Source organism: Apium graveolens, chromosome 2 (assembly GCF_009905375.1).
Source record: "Apium graveolens cultivar Ventura chromosome 2, ASM990537v1, whole genome shotgun sequence".
Lineage (NCBI taxonomy): Eukaryota > Viridiplantae > Streptophyta > Magnoliopsida > Apiales > Apiaceae > Apium > Apium graveolens.
Window position 1 is genome coordinate 82,783,455 of NC_133648.1, and position 16,840 is coordinate 82,800,294.

Here is a 16,840-nt window from a genome sequence, read left to right on the forward strand (position 1 = left end):
GGTGGAGCCGTATCAACAAGTTTCTACTTGGGGAAAGGGGGAAACAAACTTTACGTTTCAGAGTCATGGATTTCATCTGAACTAGGAGTGGCGTAAGTGGTCGAGTAGCGCCGGCCCAGCCTTATTATATTGGCCCAAATGGCCTGGAAGTTCCGCTAAGGCGGTCCATTCCTTAGGAGTTCAGTGTTCGGTTGACAAGTAAATCCGACAGGTTCTCCTCTACATGTAGAAAATGGTGGGGTTGTACTACTATGACTGATCATCGTAAGTGGTCTTCCTGGCGCGGTAAACTCCCGTAATGAGTTCATCATCCAATTGGATATTTCTGCAACACTACCCAAAGCACTTCGATAGAAAGGCTACGGTTGGGCGATTGTTGAGTGTTGGCAGGGTCAAGTTTTCAAAATAATGTTTGCATCAAATGAAGTATCTCATAACTTCATTTTATTTTGATGATATTTTAAAGGTTGAATCTATTCAAGTATTATCTTGTAGTCTCGTCTATGTGATGAACTTTGGAAACTAATTATAACTTGAATGATGGTAGTTCAAGTAGTATTTGGAAAAGATATAAGTATATTGGAGTATTTTGTAACTTCATCTTTTAAACTTATATCTAGTAAATGATTATCTTATGCATGACAAAGATTTTCAGAAAAACGTTGAGACAAGGTTAGATATATGAGATCACCTTGCAACGATATTTTTATACAGTTATACACTGGAATTCTGTGTGTATTATGCATGGAAGAGGACTTCCAATATTTTGAAAAGTATATATGTATATATATATATATATACTGAATATTTTGCGACTTCATCGCATTAAGATATCAACTTGGTTCATTTCTTTTGACCAAGACTTTCATGAGTATTATGAGTAGGCTCATATATTGTAAATCATTATACATATTATTTTGGTGGGCTTGCTGCTCACCCTTGCTTTATTTCTTTATCACACAACAACAGTTAGGAAAGATGGCCAGACTCCAGCAGACCCAGCGCAAGCACGTGGGAAGCGTCCTGTGTCTTCCCGTTGATGTTGTAGCTGCTATAGCTGCAGAGGTAGATCTATTGTAGATCAGACCATCTACTTTTGAGAATCAATTATGTATAATTATAACTTGTGGCAGATAATGGCAATTAACTGTAAATTTATCAAGTAATCATTTTGGGTTGTAATAACTTTTAAATTGTGGATTCAAAGACTTGTACTTATTTAAATTTCATCTCTGAGACTATAACGGGTTGTGGTGTGTGTTAGTGTGGGGTCACAGCATAAGGTTATTTATTAATTAAGTGAAGTGATATTGTGGAAAGAAAGACCGTGACGACCCGGATCCCCGACCCCGGATCTGGGGGTGTTACATCTATTGCCCACTTGATCAACCTCCCACTAGCCTTGGGACTATGAATAATATTTCTCAGGGGCTGATTTGTTAGCACCTCAACTTGATGAGCCTGAAAGTAAGGACACAACTTTCTTGAAGCCATTACCAAGGCTAAAACAAACTTCTCAATAATTGAATAATTCATCTCAGCTCCATGCAGAATTTTGCTAACATAGTATAAGGGTTTTTGGACTTTAATTTCCTCTTTAACCAATACAGCGCTCAAGGCATTTTCTGAAACGGCCAAGTACAAGTATAAAACTTCATTCAGAGCTGGCTTGGCCAACAACGGGGCCTGGGCCATAAATTTCTTTAATTTTTCGAATGCCTTTTGGATTTCCTCACTCCATATAAAATCCTTAACCCTCTTCAAGGACTTGAAGAACGACAAGCACTTGTCCCCAGACTTGGAGATGAATCGCCCCAATGCAACAACCCTTCCAGAATTGCCTTTATTTTATCGGGATTGGCCTCGATTCCTCTCTTGGAGACCATCAATCCCAAAAACTTTCCAGATCCTACTCCGAAAGCACACTTTACATGATTTAACATCATCTTGTGGTATCTCTCAAAATCTTCCCTCAAATGGGTTATATAGTCAGTCTTTACTAGACTCTTGACTAACATGTCATCGACATAAACTTCCATGGTCTTGCCAATAAGATCCTTAAAAATCTTATTTACCAACCTTTGATAGGTGGCTCCTGCATTCTTGAGACCAAATGCCACAACAAGATAACAATAAACACCAAAGTCAGTGATGAGTGATACCTTTGGGATGTCGTCCTTATGCATCTTGATTTGATTGTATCCACTGAATCCATCCATGAAGCTCAATATCTCATGTCCAGCAGTAGCATCTATTAATGTATCTATCCTTGGCAATGGGAAATAGTCCTTGGGGCATGCGTCATTCAAATCGGTGAAATCCACACACATCCTCCATTTTCCATTAGCTTTCTTTACCATCACAGGGTTTGCTAACCATTCTGGAAATTGTATCTCCTTGATTAAACCAGCCTCTAAAAGCCTCTCTACTTCCTATTTTATAGCTTCTTGCCTCTCTAGAGCAAAACTTCTTTTCTTTTGCTTCACTGTCTTCCGATTCGGATCCAATTCAGCTTGTGAGTAATCAGTTCTGGGTCTATGCCTGGCATATCAGCTGCTGACCATGCAAACACATCACTATTTTTTTGCAAAAATTTCACCAACTTCCCTCTAAGGGGCTCCTCTAGCGTGGCTCCAACGAAAGTCACTTTCTCAGGATTCTCGGGAGCTAAAGGAATTAAAACCAAGTCTTCTGCTGGCTTCCCTCTTTCCTCATCATTCTCATGGATATCCAGATCTTCAATAGGCAGAACCTGCCCCCCAACTCCATCTGCCCTCAGGGAGGCCACATAACAACTTCTTGCCATTTTTTGATCTCCTCTCTCTTCTCCAATCCCATTCCGGGTGGGAAATTTCATAACTGAATGGTAGGAAGAAGGGACTGCCTTGAAGGCATGTATCTCTGTTCTTCCCATGATCGCGTTATAAGTTGAACTAGCCTTCACCACTACAAAGTCCAACATTTGTGTCGCTTGCCTTAGTTCCTGTCCTATGGTTGTTGGCAACTTAATTATCCCTTCCATGGGGTATTCCACTCCTACAAATCCATATATCGACATATCGGTTGGGGTCAATTGAGAATCATTATAACCCATCCTTAAAAAGGTGTCATGGAGCAAGATATCCACTGAAGCACCATTATCTATAAGGACCCTCTTTACCGGGTTGTTCCCTATTATAGGTGTTATGACCAGCGGGTTATCATGAGAAAATTTTACACCCTCTAAGTCAGAATCATCGAATGTCATTGTCACTCATGTCTTGGCCCTCTTTGGGGCTTCCCCAACAATATGCATAACCTCTCTAGTATATGCTTTCCTGGAGTTCCTGGATAATCCAGCAACAGTTGGTCCTCAAAAAATTGTGTTTATCACAGGCCCTCGAGGTCGTGGCCCTCCAAAGATTGTATTTATCACCGGTCCCCTAGGCTGGGGATTCCACCCCTGATCATCTTGGTCCCTCCTACGATCTTCAAAGTTCTTTCTCCCATTGTTATTCCTATCTCCTCCTTCCCCAGTGTACTTGCTCAATCTTCCTTTTTGAATGAGGAACTCTATTTCATCTTTCAATTTCCTACACTCATCGGTGTCATGACCAGCATCCTTTTGAAATCTGCAATATTTGCTCTTATCTAGCTTGGTAGGATCAGCCTTCAAGGGTTTAGGCCAACGAATATCTCGATCTTTTTCGATTTCCATCAAGATCTGGCTTCTAGGAACATTCAGCTTAGCATATTCAGTGAACTTTTGCCCAGGTCCTCCCTTCTTTGGGGTTGAATCAGGGTTTTGATCTGTTCTAGGATACTTGTCCTTAGCGATATATTCCATATCAGTTTTCCGCTTCTTGCCCCCAGCGGGCTCGTTACTTACTACTGTCGTCCTCATGCTCTCCTCCACTTTAATGTACTTCCCGTCCCTATCTTGGAGCTGCAACATGCTTTCAGGGGGGCGCTTGGCCAGGGACATCTTGAAGAACTCGTCCCTAGTTCCCTGTTGCAGTGCTATCATAGGTACCTTATCATCAAGGTCCGGGACTTTTAAAGCTTCCTTTGTGAAACGATTCAGGTAGTCTCTCAAGGATTCCTTCGCTCCCTGCACAATGCTCATAAGGGATGCTGAACTTTTCTCATGCAGTCTCCCGCTGATGAATTGCTTAATAAAATCCTGACTTAATTCTCTTAAGGACCCAATAGAGTCCGGGGGCAAACGACTATACCATCTTTGAGCCATTCCCGACAGGGTTTGAGGAAAGGCCCGACACTTAATAGCGTCATTCACGGGCTGCAATAACAGTGCATTAGAGAATGTCCTGACATGATTAGCGGGATCTCCAGTGCCATCATAGGCTTTGATAGTGGGCATCTTGAACTTCCTTGAGATATGTGCACTCATTATCTCTTCAGTGAATGGTGGAGTAGGATCATCAGGATCTCCAAGGGGAAGAAGATTGCTTAGATCAGCTCTTGGGACTATAGTCCTTCTTTGTGATGGACCATCCAGGTCTATTATTGGAGGAAGATTTCTCCCCCTAGGTAGTAGTGGGGGTCTAGAGGCCTGGTGCGCCTCCAATTCGCGCTTCAGCCTTTGAATCTCAGCTTCATGAGCCCTGATTCTCTCCTGCACTTTTTGGGGATTCGTCCCTCGGGTGCTCCTGGGACGTTGGTTACCATCAGGCATCAGCTCTTTGCCAGCCTGTCTCCTTCTTGGGGCCACTTCATCATCCGAAGATTCGGAGTCTCTCTCAGTATAAGGACCAGAAAATTCCTGATCCTCCGGGATAGGAGCCAAACCTTGTATGTAGGGGGTGTTTGTCCCTGTGCTTCACTCCGGCTAGCATGTCTACTTTCTCCAACCTCGGGGTAAAGGGGCATCCCATAAGGGTGGTCACGATAGTTGAATACTCATACCCAATGGGTCGAGAATTCACAGGTGTATGTAGCTGTTGAAGTTGGGGATTCGTCCCTTGAGGAGCCAGGGAATCGTCCCTTGAGGTTGAGGTTTAGTTGCCCCTACCTGGGCTCCTCCTTGGGTGGTGGCATAGGTTGAATGCGGAGGTACCTCCACTGTTGATGAAACCGTTTGGGTCATCCCCGCCGGTGTTCCTCCTTCTAGGGAGCTGCTTCCTCTCCGTGTTCTCGCCATGGTTGTTGTTGTGCCTTCCCACAGATGGCGCCAAATGTTATGGATTAAAAACTAAGGTATATTAATTTCTGTATATATTATTAGGGTACGTGAGCTTCGAGGCTGGATTTGACTGCTCTTGTGTCTCGTGACTCGATCTGCCTTAACAAGATGCCTACGTACCTTGATGATTGCCAAGGATCAAGTCAAAAAACGTAGTTCTGATCTGTAGGGTGAGACCCCTTATATAGATGTTGGGTCCTTGAATTGGACTCGGGTTAGGAGACTTGATGGGCAAGTCTCAGAATTAGAATGGACTTTGGAGTCCTAAGAGGTAAGAAACTGATTCCTTATCCCACGAGGTTCCTTGGAGGCCAATCTACAATGATTTATTTCCCCACTAGGACTCATCTTATCACCTGACTTATCCCTTAGTAATTAATTACGAAATTAATTAATATTCAGGGTTTTGGGCCCTCTCAAATGGGCCTAACTTTCAGCCCAATTCTGATATAATTAATGCGACATTAATTACATACTCAGGTCTTATTTTATTTCCTATCAATTTAATTAATTATTTTTAAGTGATAATTAATTATTTAATTAATCAATTAATTTAATTATTAATTGATTAATTGATTTAATTAGTTATTTAATTATTTTAATTGATTAATTAATTAGATTTAATTAACCATTTTGATTTAAAAATTCCGAAAAATAGTTTCTAGCTTTAAAATATTATTTAAAATTATTTTCAAGGTTCGATAATTATTATAAAATTATTTTAAAGTTAGATTCGGGTATTAGAACCCTGTTACTTAATTATAAAATAATTTGGAGTCCCGTTTAAATTCCGAAAAATGTTCAAAAATTCATATTAAATACCTGGAAAATCATGTTAACACCGAATCTTCTTTGAAAAATTATTTGGATTGAATATCTTACGTGCTATGTGCCATATGTGATCTGATTGATATATAAAATGACTGTACGTGCATTGTTTGACTGTTTTATTCATAACTTTCAATCCGTACGTTGGATTAGGGTGAAACGAAGGGAGGGTAGAAGCTTGTAACTAATAGAACGAGATGAGAATGAGTATTGATAAATAAATGTGATGTTTAACATAGGAAGAGAGACTTAGAAAGGGAAAACAAGTGATTGACGAGTGGGAACCAACTGACAAGTGTTAGTAAAGTAAAAGCGGATTGATAAGGCAAGTGTTCCAATTCTTTTTTATGGTATTACAAGTATTTTGAATTCTTTTCATTATGTTACAACTATTCCAAACAGTTCTTATTCTATATTGCAAGTACTTTGAAGTACTTAACCCAAACCCTGATTCTTATTGATCTTGAGCAATAAGCCTGATTCTTCATAAACCGTTGATTGTTGAGTCCTCAGATACAAACCACACCTATACGATACTACTCCACAAATACATATCTACCACATACTGATTCCTGATATGATATTTCTTAACATACCATCCATTATATCTTCTGTAACAAAATACCAATTATTATAACTCTTGAACCCTTGGGTCTTCAGCTTTCAGATTCTTTCCTTGATTGAAACCCAACCTTTATGATTTACTTGTTATTTCATGGAATTACAAATCATTCTATGCTTCAACATAAATGTTGTTTATGATTCAACTATTGATTTACATTGCTTATCATATTGTGATTCTAGAATTGGATTGTTTTTAAATATGGACCAGATTCGTGGTCGGGCCAGATTTGTGGTCATAATAGGCCAATGTGTGCCTTGGATCCAGTATATAGAGCAAAGCTGAGAGCCTTTCTCGGGGTCAGTGTGTGACTGATCAGCAACCTAACCTTAATTTTTAAAATAAAAGTGAATATCCAATTCTAATCATTGCTTATCAGTAAACTTGGTTCCTTATATCATCTCAATTTATCATTGTTAATCTCAGTGACTGTCATTTGTGACTTGTTGAGCTAGTTAGCTCACTCTTGTAAATCTGTTTATATTATTTTCCAGTGAAAAAGGAAACTGGTGGTAGCGAGGATCCCCAGAGAAGTGTGCGAGTTAGGTTTCCAGGTTGAGATGGAATAAGCTAGTAGAGGATGTGTGGCTTAGTTTGTGTTGATAGTTTGTAATAAAGTTACTTCCGTTGTGCGATAAATAAACTGGGATTTGGAATGTTTGTAATATAAATAAGGTGATAGCTTGTGCGCATACTTTTAACTACTTCGATAAGTGGATAATGGTAAGTAGGGTCATTGCTATATATTATTGTATTCATAAACAGGTTTAAATAAGGTGTGTGTGTGTGTTGTGGTCCCAAACTTCTGACCCGGGTTTGGAGGATGTTATAGTATATGGAGACGGGTTCGTAAACTTGCCTGGGTGTTTCGAGGTGGAGGGCGCTCTAGAGTTCGTCCGAAAATCTAAAATTAAGAACATTATTGTTCTGTTAGATTCTAATCGTATCTATCTTCACTTAGTAACTATGCAATACTTATAATCAATTTACACGACTCGCTTTAATTTTGTCATTTTAATAAAGTACGAGTACTCGTTAACTTCATTTTCTTTTCATGATCCTTTATTGCCATCGGCTCCACTCGCGATTCTTAAGGATTTCTACTCGCGTGATCTCAGCTCCGATATTTTTATAAAATTGAAAAATACATATTTTTACTTGAAATGTTTATGGAAATTAATATACTCAAATTATTACTCTCTGTAAAAATTTCATAATTTTTGAATACTTTTAAGTCGGTCATTTATACGTCCAAAGTTCGTAACTCATAGCAGTTTTTATCGCGTAAATCATTTTCACTAAAACGGACCTAAATTTTGGACCATAAACCAAAATCAAGCAATTGAAGCGCCTAAACGATCCTTACAATATGCTATATCATTTTCAAGTCTTACTTTTCAAGAAATCACAGTTTATACTTTCTGTACTTTTGCAGAAAACTTAAAATTACGATTCGACCGTTTTATCGACGTTACGCTTACAATTCGAGTTTTATTTTCGCTCTAAACTACTAATCACTAACCAAAAATCATCATATCACCATATTAATACTTAATACTCTCAATAACATCAAGTTCTTGAGGCCACAATATCAACCTTAGTATCTAACTAACTAACATTCAAGAAATTAACATAACAACCATCAAAACTATGTTTATAACCAAGATCCGTACTTTTCTTGAAACTTAAACCTTAAAAAAGTTTGGGTAAATATTTATACCTTTCTTGGTAGCTTGGGAGGTTCTCTTCTTGATGGATAATTCTTGGTAAGGCTTGGGTGTGCTTAAGAGTCCTAGATCTTTCCATCAAAATCAAGAAATCAATAAAAGTCACTATTTGACACTATTCATCATCACTTTCATTAATTTATTTACCATCCAAACCTTAAGTAAATTATATGAAAGATTTATCTTACCTTATTTTGATATTTATTAAGCTTTGGAATTAATTGTAGCATTTGTCCATGGCTAGAAGTTGAGGTTTGAGTTTTGGTTCTTCCTTTTCTTTAAAAAAGCCGAATGACTTTAATGGAGAGAGAGAAGAGAAATTTTTTTTGTTGCTTGCTTGGTTGGGTGATTTTGGATAAGTGTGGCGGATTTGTGATATATTTAGATATAAAAATCTTAGTACATATCTTCTATTATGGCCAATTGTCAAAGCTAATCTACTAGCCAAGTACTACAACCTACATGCTTGTTACTATTCATCTTAGCTAGGTCACTATGCTCCTTGTTTGATCACTATTTGATTAATAATTCTTGGTTGCATTCTTACTAATTATTTTGAATGGATTTCATGGGAATTTGCATGGTCTTGATACATTTATTTATTCGCTTACATATTCGCTTGGTCGCTTATTCATTTTCATGATAAATCTTCGTAAGCGATTCGTGAGGTAAATTCATATCTTATAAGTCCTTTATGCTTTGAAACCTTGTTCTTGAGTTTTAATTTGTAGAACCATAGATTCAGGTTTGTAACGTGATTCTCGTATTCCTTGATGGTTCGTAAGATAAGGTCATTTTACAAAGTTCATTTTCTTCGAAAACTAATAGCTTTTAAATACACTCATTTGATACGTATAATCACAAAATCAACTCAGAAACTAAATTTTCCATGCATAACATAGTGTGAGCTAAAAAGATTTCCCCGATCATCAGGGTTACTATTCATCGAATATTTTATAAAGTCCCAAAAATTTGGGTTATTACAGTCTTCCCCTCGAAAAAGGATTCCATCCTGGAATCAAATAGAAAACGGGTGGGGATATCTTTCCTTCATCACATCCTCTAGTTCCCAAGTTGACTCTTTGATATTCTGGTTTCTCCACAAGATTCTGACCAGCTTAAAATTTTTGTTCTTCAACACTTGTTCTTTCAGATCCATCTCTCTCACCGGTTGCTCAATGTAGGTCAGGTCCGGTTGAAAGTCTATTCTATCACGTATTGCACATCGTCATGGTATTTCCTTAGCATTGACACATGGAAAACATTGTGCACTTATTGCAAGTTAGGAGGCAAGGCGAGCTCGTAAACTAGAGGTCCTATCCTCCTCCGGATCTCAAAGGGTCCAATGAATCTGGGAGTTAATTTTCCTTTCTTTCCGAATCTCATCACTCCTTTCCACAGAGATACTTTCAACAACACTGAATCTTCCACTTCATACTCTCTATCTTTTTTGGTCTGGTCGGCGTACTTCTTCTGTCTATCTTGAGCCGCTACCAGACTCTTTCTGATGAGTCCCACCGTTTCTCGGGTCTGCTGGACCAACTCGGGCCCTAGAATCTTATGTTCTCCAACTTCATTCCAACATGAGGGAGAGCAGCATCTTCTTCCATAAAGAGCTTTATATGGGGCATTACTATGCTAGCATGATAGCTATTATTGTAGGCAAACTCAATCAGGGGTAAGTGGTCATTCCAACTTCCTTCAAAGTCAATGGCCCAGACCCTGAGCATATCCTCCATGGTCTGAATGGTCCTTTCACTTTTCCAGTCCATTTGGGGGTGGTAAGTTATACTCATGTCCAGTCTGGTGCCTACACATTCTTGAAAACTTCTCTAAAATCGGGAGTTAAACCTTGGATCCCTATTTGATACTATAGTAACGGGAACCTCATGCCTTACTACGATCTCTTTCAGGTAAATATCCACTAGTTTGTCTACGGTGCTCGTAAACTAGAGGTCCTATCCTCCTCCGGATCTCAAAGGGTCCAATAAATATGGGACTTAGTTTTCCTTTCTTTCCGAATCTCATCACTCCTTTCCACAGAGATACTTTCAACAACACTGAATCTCCCACTTCATACTCTCTATCTTTTCTGGTCTGGTCGGCGTACTTCTTCTGTCTATCTTGAGCCGCTACTAGACTCTTTCTGATGAGTCCCACCGTTTCTCGGGTCTGCTGGACCAACTCGGGCCCTAGAATCTTATGTTCTCCAACTTCATTCCAACATGAGGGAGAGCAACATCTTCTTCCGTAAAGAGCTTTATACGGGGCATTCCTATGCTAGCGTGATAGCTATTGTTGTAGGCAAACTCAATCAGGGGTAAGTGGTCATTCCAACTTCCTTCAAATTCAATGGCACAGACCCTGAGCATATCCTCCATGGTCTGAATGGTCCTTTCACTTTTCCCTTCCATTTGGGGGTGTTAAGCTATACTCATGTCCAGTATGGTGCCTACACATTCTTTAAAACTTCTCCAAAATTGGGAGGTAAACCTTGGATCCCTATTTGACACTATAGTAACGGGAACCTCATGCCTTACTACGATCTCTTTCAGGGTAAATATCCACTAGTTTGTCTATGGTGTACCTTTCGTTAATTGGCAGGAAGTATGCAGATTTGGTTAGTCTATATGTGATGACCCATATGGAATCATGATTGGTTTTAGTCCTTGGTAGGCCTATCAAAAAATCCATGGCTATATGCTCCCATTTCCATTCCGGATTTCCAGGGGCCGTAATAGTCCACTCGGTCACTGATGTCCAGCCTTTACTATCTAACAAGTTAAGCACTTGCTGACCCACTTTACTACATCTCTCTTCATGTTAGGCCACCAATAATAATCTTTTAGGCTACGGTACATCTTTGTACTTCCTGGGTGGATGAAATACCTGGAGTTGTGCCCTTCGTACAACAGCTCATCTTTCAGTTCTTACACATTCAGAACCCAAATTTGGGATGCATACCTCATGATCCCTCTCTCATCCTTCTCGCGTCTGACCTCTTCACCGGTCAATGTCTCTCTCTCTTCATTTATTTTCTTCTCCTTACACACTCATATTTTCTCGGCTAGTTCCGGTAATAACCTGATTTCAAATAGTCCTTCAGATCCTTCACCGATTATCCTCACTTTAATTTCCATCTTTTCAAATTCCTTAAACAACTCCTCGGATGTCATTATCATTTTAAGTCTTTCTTTCCTACTAAGGGCATCAGCCACCACATTGGCTTTACCCGGGTGGTACAGAATTTCACAATAATAGTCCTTAATCAGCTCTAGCCATCTCCTTTGTCTCATGTTCAATTCCTTCTGGGTGAACATATACTTGAGGCTATTATGGTTTGTGAAAATCTCGCACTTTTCCCCATTCAGGTAGTGCCTCCAGATTTTTAGAGAAAACACTATGGCTGTTAACTCTAGATCATGGGTATGGTACCTTATCTCATATTCCTTCAACTGCCGAGAGTCTTACGCAATCACTTTTTCATGCTGCATAAGCACACATCCTAACCCCTTGTGCGAGGCATCACTGTATATCATGAACTCTCCCTTTCCATCAGGAAGAGCGAGTACTGGTGCCGACACCAGTATCTTTTTCAACTCCTGAAAGCTCTCTTCACACTTCTCCGTTTACACAAACTCATCCGTCTTTCGGGTAAGCCTAGTCAATGGGCCGGCTATCTTGGCAAAGTCTTGCACAAATCTTCAGTAATATCCTGCTAAGCCTGCAAAACTCCTAACCTTGCTTGGGGTAGTCGGTCTTTCCCAATTCGATACCGCCTCTATTTTGGCGGGATCGACCAGAAATCCTTCACTACTTACTACATGTCCTACAAACTAAACTTTCTTTAACCAAAATTCACATTTTGAGAACTTGACATACAACTTCTCATTTCCTCAAGATTTCTAAGACTATCTTCAAATGTTTCGCGTGTTCTTGCTCTGTCTTTGAGTAGATTAGAATATCATCTATAAAGACTATGACACATATGTCTAGGTACTTCTTGAACACTTTGTTAATCAAATCTATAAGGGTTGCGGGTGCATTGGTTAACCCAAATGACATGACTAAGAACTCATAGTGTCCATACCTAGTGCAAAAGGCAGTCTTTGGTATATCTTCAATCTTGATTTTTAACTGGTGATATGATGCCCTTAAGTCTATTTTGGAAAAGTGCACATCACCCTTAAGTGGTCGAATAGGTCATCAATCCTAGGGAAAGGTTACCTATTCTTGATGGTCAAAGTGTTCAACTCTCGATAGTATATGCATAGCCTCATGCTACCATCCTTCTTCTTTACAAACAGCACTGGTGCACCCTATGGTGACACACTTGGTATTATCATTTCGTTGTCTAACAATTCTTGTAGTTGAGAAGCTAGTTCCTTCATCTCGACTGGGGCTAGTCTATATGGGGCCTTAGATATTGGTGTCGTTCCTGGTGCTAATTCTATAGCAAACTCTATTTCTCTGTCGGGTGGCAATCTTGGTAAGTCCTACGGGAAAAAATCCTCAAATTAGTTCACTATGAGTATGTCACGTATGTCAGTGAAACTTCCTTCTTAGTGTCCATTACGTAGGCCAAATAGGCGCCATTACCTTTATTTAACAATCTCTTGGCCTAGACCAAGGTTAGAAATTTCTGGGTCTTTCGTTGATCTTTAAATACTATCCCCTTCCCATCTTGCACTCTTATTTTTATTCTCTTTCTCTCACAATCTATCTACGTGATAAGTGGAATTTATATCCACTTGGAGCGGTTCATATCGGCTTAAGTTGGTGTTTTGGACTCAAGTATTTGGTTTTTTGATGTGTTTTTATGTTGAGTCGTTGCAGGGCATTAGTCGGAGGTGGATATGAGCTTTACAATGATTCTATGCTAATAAGAGGTCAGGAATGGAGTTGCAGAAGATCGCACAAAGAATGGAGTGCCGAAAGAAGAAACTGTAGGAAAAATTCCAGAGAGCAGGCGCGCCCGCGCTAGGAAGGAGCGCGCCCGCGCCTATATGGACAGTGATAGAGCGCGCCCGCGCTAGGAAGGAGCGTGCCCGCGCCTGTCAATTGCTACAGAATCCTGTTTCTAGTACAATTTGGTTATTGCGAGAGCCCAGATCATCCAGGAGCCTATATATAAAGACAAGAATATATTTTTAATAATAAGGAAGCAAGGGAGGACATTAAGAAGACCTAGAGTACACGAGACGGCTAAGGAGAAGAAGATTTAGTTTTCACTTTTGCATTCTTCGAATTAGGCGATACTTTTGAATGCTTGTTTTGTTCTTGTTTTAAACCCTAGTACTTTTATATTCTTGCATAGTATTCTGAACTTATTTATTACCATGTTTTCATTGGAACCCATGGTGCCAATGTGTTCGATCATGAACTAATCGTTGTCATGAGGTTCTAGCGGATCTATTTATGGATTTCAATAGTTGATTATTTTACATCTTTAGTGTGTGGTGATTCATGATTTCCTAATTTGGTTGTGCTTATTCGTCTTTGATGTGTAGCTAATATCTAAGATTTTTTGTTAATATCCATTTAAGCGACAATGAATATAGAGGTTTAGAACTTGCCATGCTAGCATAGGTTTATGTATGAATTGACATGCATATTTCGTGGAGTAATTTTAACCATCTTACACACCCTATGTAATCATAATAGATAACTTGTTCTTAAACCGTTATATTTTCAAATTCTATAGACATATAGGGTCTAAACATAATTGGTGTCTATTTGGTTTCTATCTTGATAGTGGATGCTCAGTACTAGGGTATACGTATATCGAAAGATAACATATACTAATTTCATGTTATCTAGATTAGTTATCACCACCATCGCATACTATTGATAAAGAAATAAACTTTGAATAAAATATTTAATGAAGTTAGAATCCCATGTTTTATTCTTATATAAGTAATTCATTTTTAATCTCTTAGTTAATGCATGCTAGTATAATCTCTTAGGAGTTAATCAATTCAAATTTGTTACTTGTCTTAGCTGTGAACGATAATGATACATTGTTGCATAAGTGCATAATCTGAACTTAACCTAAATCGGTCTCTGTGGGAACGAACTCGACTTAAATCGTATACAACTAGTGATCACGTACGCTTGCGTGTATTTTCGCGTATGTTTTAGTGCGAACCAGTTTTTGGCGCCACTGCCGGGGACTCAGTGTTAATTTTTAGTTTATGTGCTTGACATCAGTGGTCGTTAAAGTTCACTGACTCAGATTACTTTACTTACAAGGTTTATTTGTTTTTGTGTTTCAGATACTCTAGGGAGCGTGTATGCGGACACGTTCTCAATCTTGTAAGGAAACACTAGACAAAGTTGTAGAAGAGGAAAAAGAAGTTTTTGAAGAAGTTGAAAAAGTAGAAGAAGAAGTGACCATTATAATGGGAGAACCAGCAGCAACAACGAAAGAGTTGATGGATTATTCTCAACCAAAGATCAATGACATTCAATCTAGCATTGCCAGGCCAGCCATCGTAGCTAATACCTTTGAGATCAAGCCTGACACGATTCAAATGGTGCATAATTCAGTCCAGTTTGGGGGTGCTCCAACGGAAGATCGTAATATGCATATTAGGGATTTCATCGAGATCTGCGACACCTTCAAGTTCAATAATATTTCTGAAGATGCGGGGAAACTGAGAATTTTCCCATTCTCTCTGAGGGATAAAGCTAAGAGCTGGTTGCACTCTTTACCACCAGGTTCTATTGCGACATGGGAGGATCTTGCTCAAAAATTCCTTACTAAATTCTTCCCTATGGCAAAGATAGCTGCAATCTGGAATACTCCTACTCAGTTTCCGCAGCAATCGGGAGAATCTTTATGTGAAGCTTGGGAGCGTTATAAGGAGATGCTTAGGAAGTGTCCTCATTATGGAATGCCTGACTGGATGGTGATCAATTGCTTTTATAATGGTTAGGGAGCACAATCAAGACCTATGCTCGATGCAGCATCAGGTGGAGCTTTATGGGCTAGGAGCTATGAGGAAGCTTATGAGCTAATTGAGATAATGGCTGCGAATAAATATCAGAATCCAACTTAAAGACTACCACAAGGCAAGGTAGCAGAAATTCTGGAGGTGGATACAGCTACGGCTATCACTGCTCAGCTAAAGGCATTGACGATGAAGGTCAATTCTCTGATCAACTATGGTGTTCATCAGATAACTAGTGTTTGTGAGCTTTGTGCAGGATCGTATGTGACGGAGCAATGTGCTATATCTAGTGAATCAGCTCAGTTTGTAAGCAACTTTCAGAGGTCGCAGCAACCAGTTCCTTCCACTTATCATCCTAACAACCGCAACCATCCTAACTTTAGCTGGAGCAATAATCAGGGTGGTATGCAACAGCCACAACAGCCTTACCACCAGTTTGAAAACAAGCAATTCAATCCCCCTGATTTTTAACAACAACATGCACCAAGGCAGCAATTTCAGCCACATGGAATGTAACAACAATCTCATGGAGGTGCCGGCCAATCTTCGAATGAAAAATATGAATTGGAAGAGTTGAGGCTTATGTACAAGATCCAAGCGGTTTCAATTAAAACTCCAGAGAATCAAATAGGGTGAATTTCTAACGCCTTATTGAACTGTCCACAAGGAACTCTTTAGAGTGATACGGAAGCTAATCCAGGCAAGAGGAAAGTCAAAAAACAGCTTAAGGCAATCACCCTGAGGTCTGGAAAGGTCGCGAGCCCCCAAAATCATCAAAACACAAATTCTGAAAAATTCTTCCAAAAGGTAGGCGTGCCCGCGCCCATACCAAGCGCGCTTGCGCCCTGCCCTTTTCCAGAAAGTGAGAATTCTATTGAAACGGCTTCGCAGAAGGATGGCGAGGTGGAACCAAAGAAAAATGCTACTGAAAACACCACTCTTGAGCATAATACAGGGTAAACAAGTCTATCCACCTCCTCCATATCCTAAAAGGCTTCAGAAGCAGAAGTTCGACAAGCAATTTGCTAAGTTTCTGGAGATTTTCAAGAAGTTACACATTAACATACCTTTTGCGAAAGCTCTAGAACAGATGTCGAGCTATGTTAAGTTCATAAAGGGTATTCTATCTCGGAAGCTAAAATTTGAGGAGTTGGAAACTGTTGCTCTAACGGAAGAGTGCAGTGCTGTTGTTATTCCCAAACAATACAACAAGAATTACAGAAGGGGAGTTGAATGTAATTCTGGATTCTTTTTGAGATTTTAAAAAATTTCTAACTTAATATATATAACAGTGTTTGATTTGCAATAATGCGGAATGGAAGAATAATAGAAATCAAAACACTAAGTAATAAAACACAAAACTTTAAAACTTTCTGGTAGATTTGAATTTATTCACCAAATATATATATATAACAGATTGAGAACTTTGTGATGCTTTGAATAGCACACAGCTGCTTTACAAGTGAACAAACAAACTTACAGAGAAAATCTTAGCAGATACAGCCTTATCTATTTCTCTGAAAAATTA

The 16,840-nt window shown here is 39.2% G+C and overlaps 1 non-coding gene across 1 annotated transcript; it reads right to left on the reverse strand.

Annotated features, from left to right (window-relative positions):
* Window positions 1-15,152: 15,152 nt before the first annotated feature.
* Window positions 15,153-15,257, reverse strand: LOC141709420 (small nucleolar RNA R71). The gene has a single exon (XR_012569997.1). It is a non-coding gene; the product is annotated as a small nucleolar RNA R71 (small nucleolar RNA).
* Window positions 15,258-16,840: the final 1,583 nt, after the last annotated feature.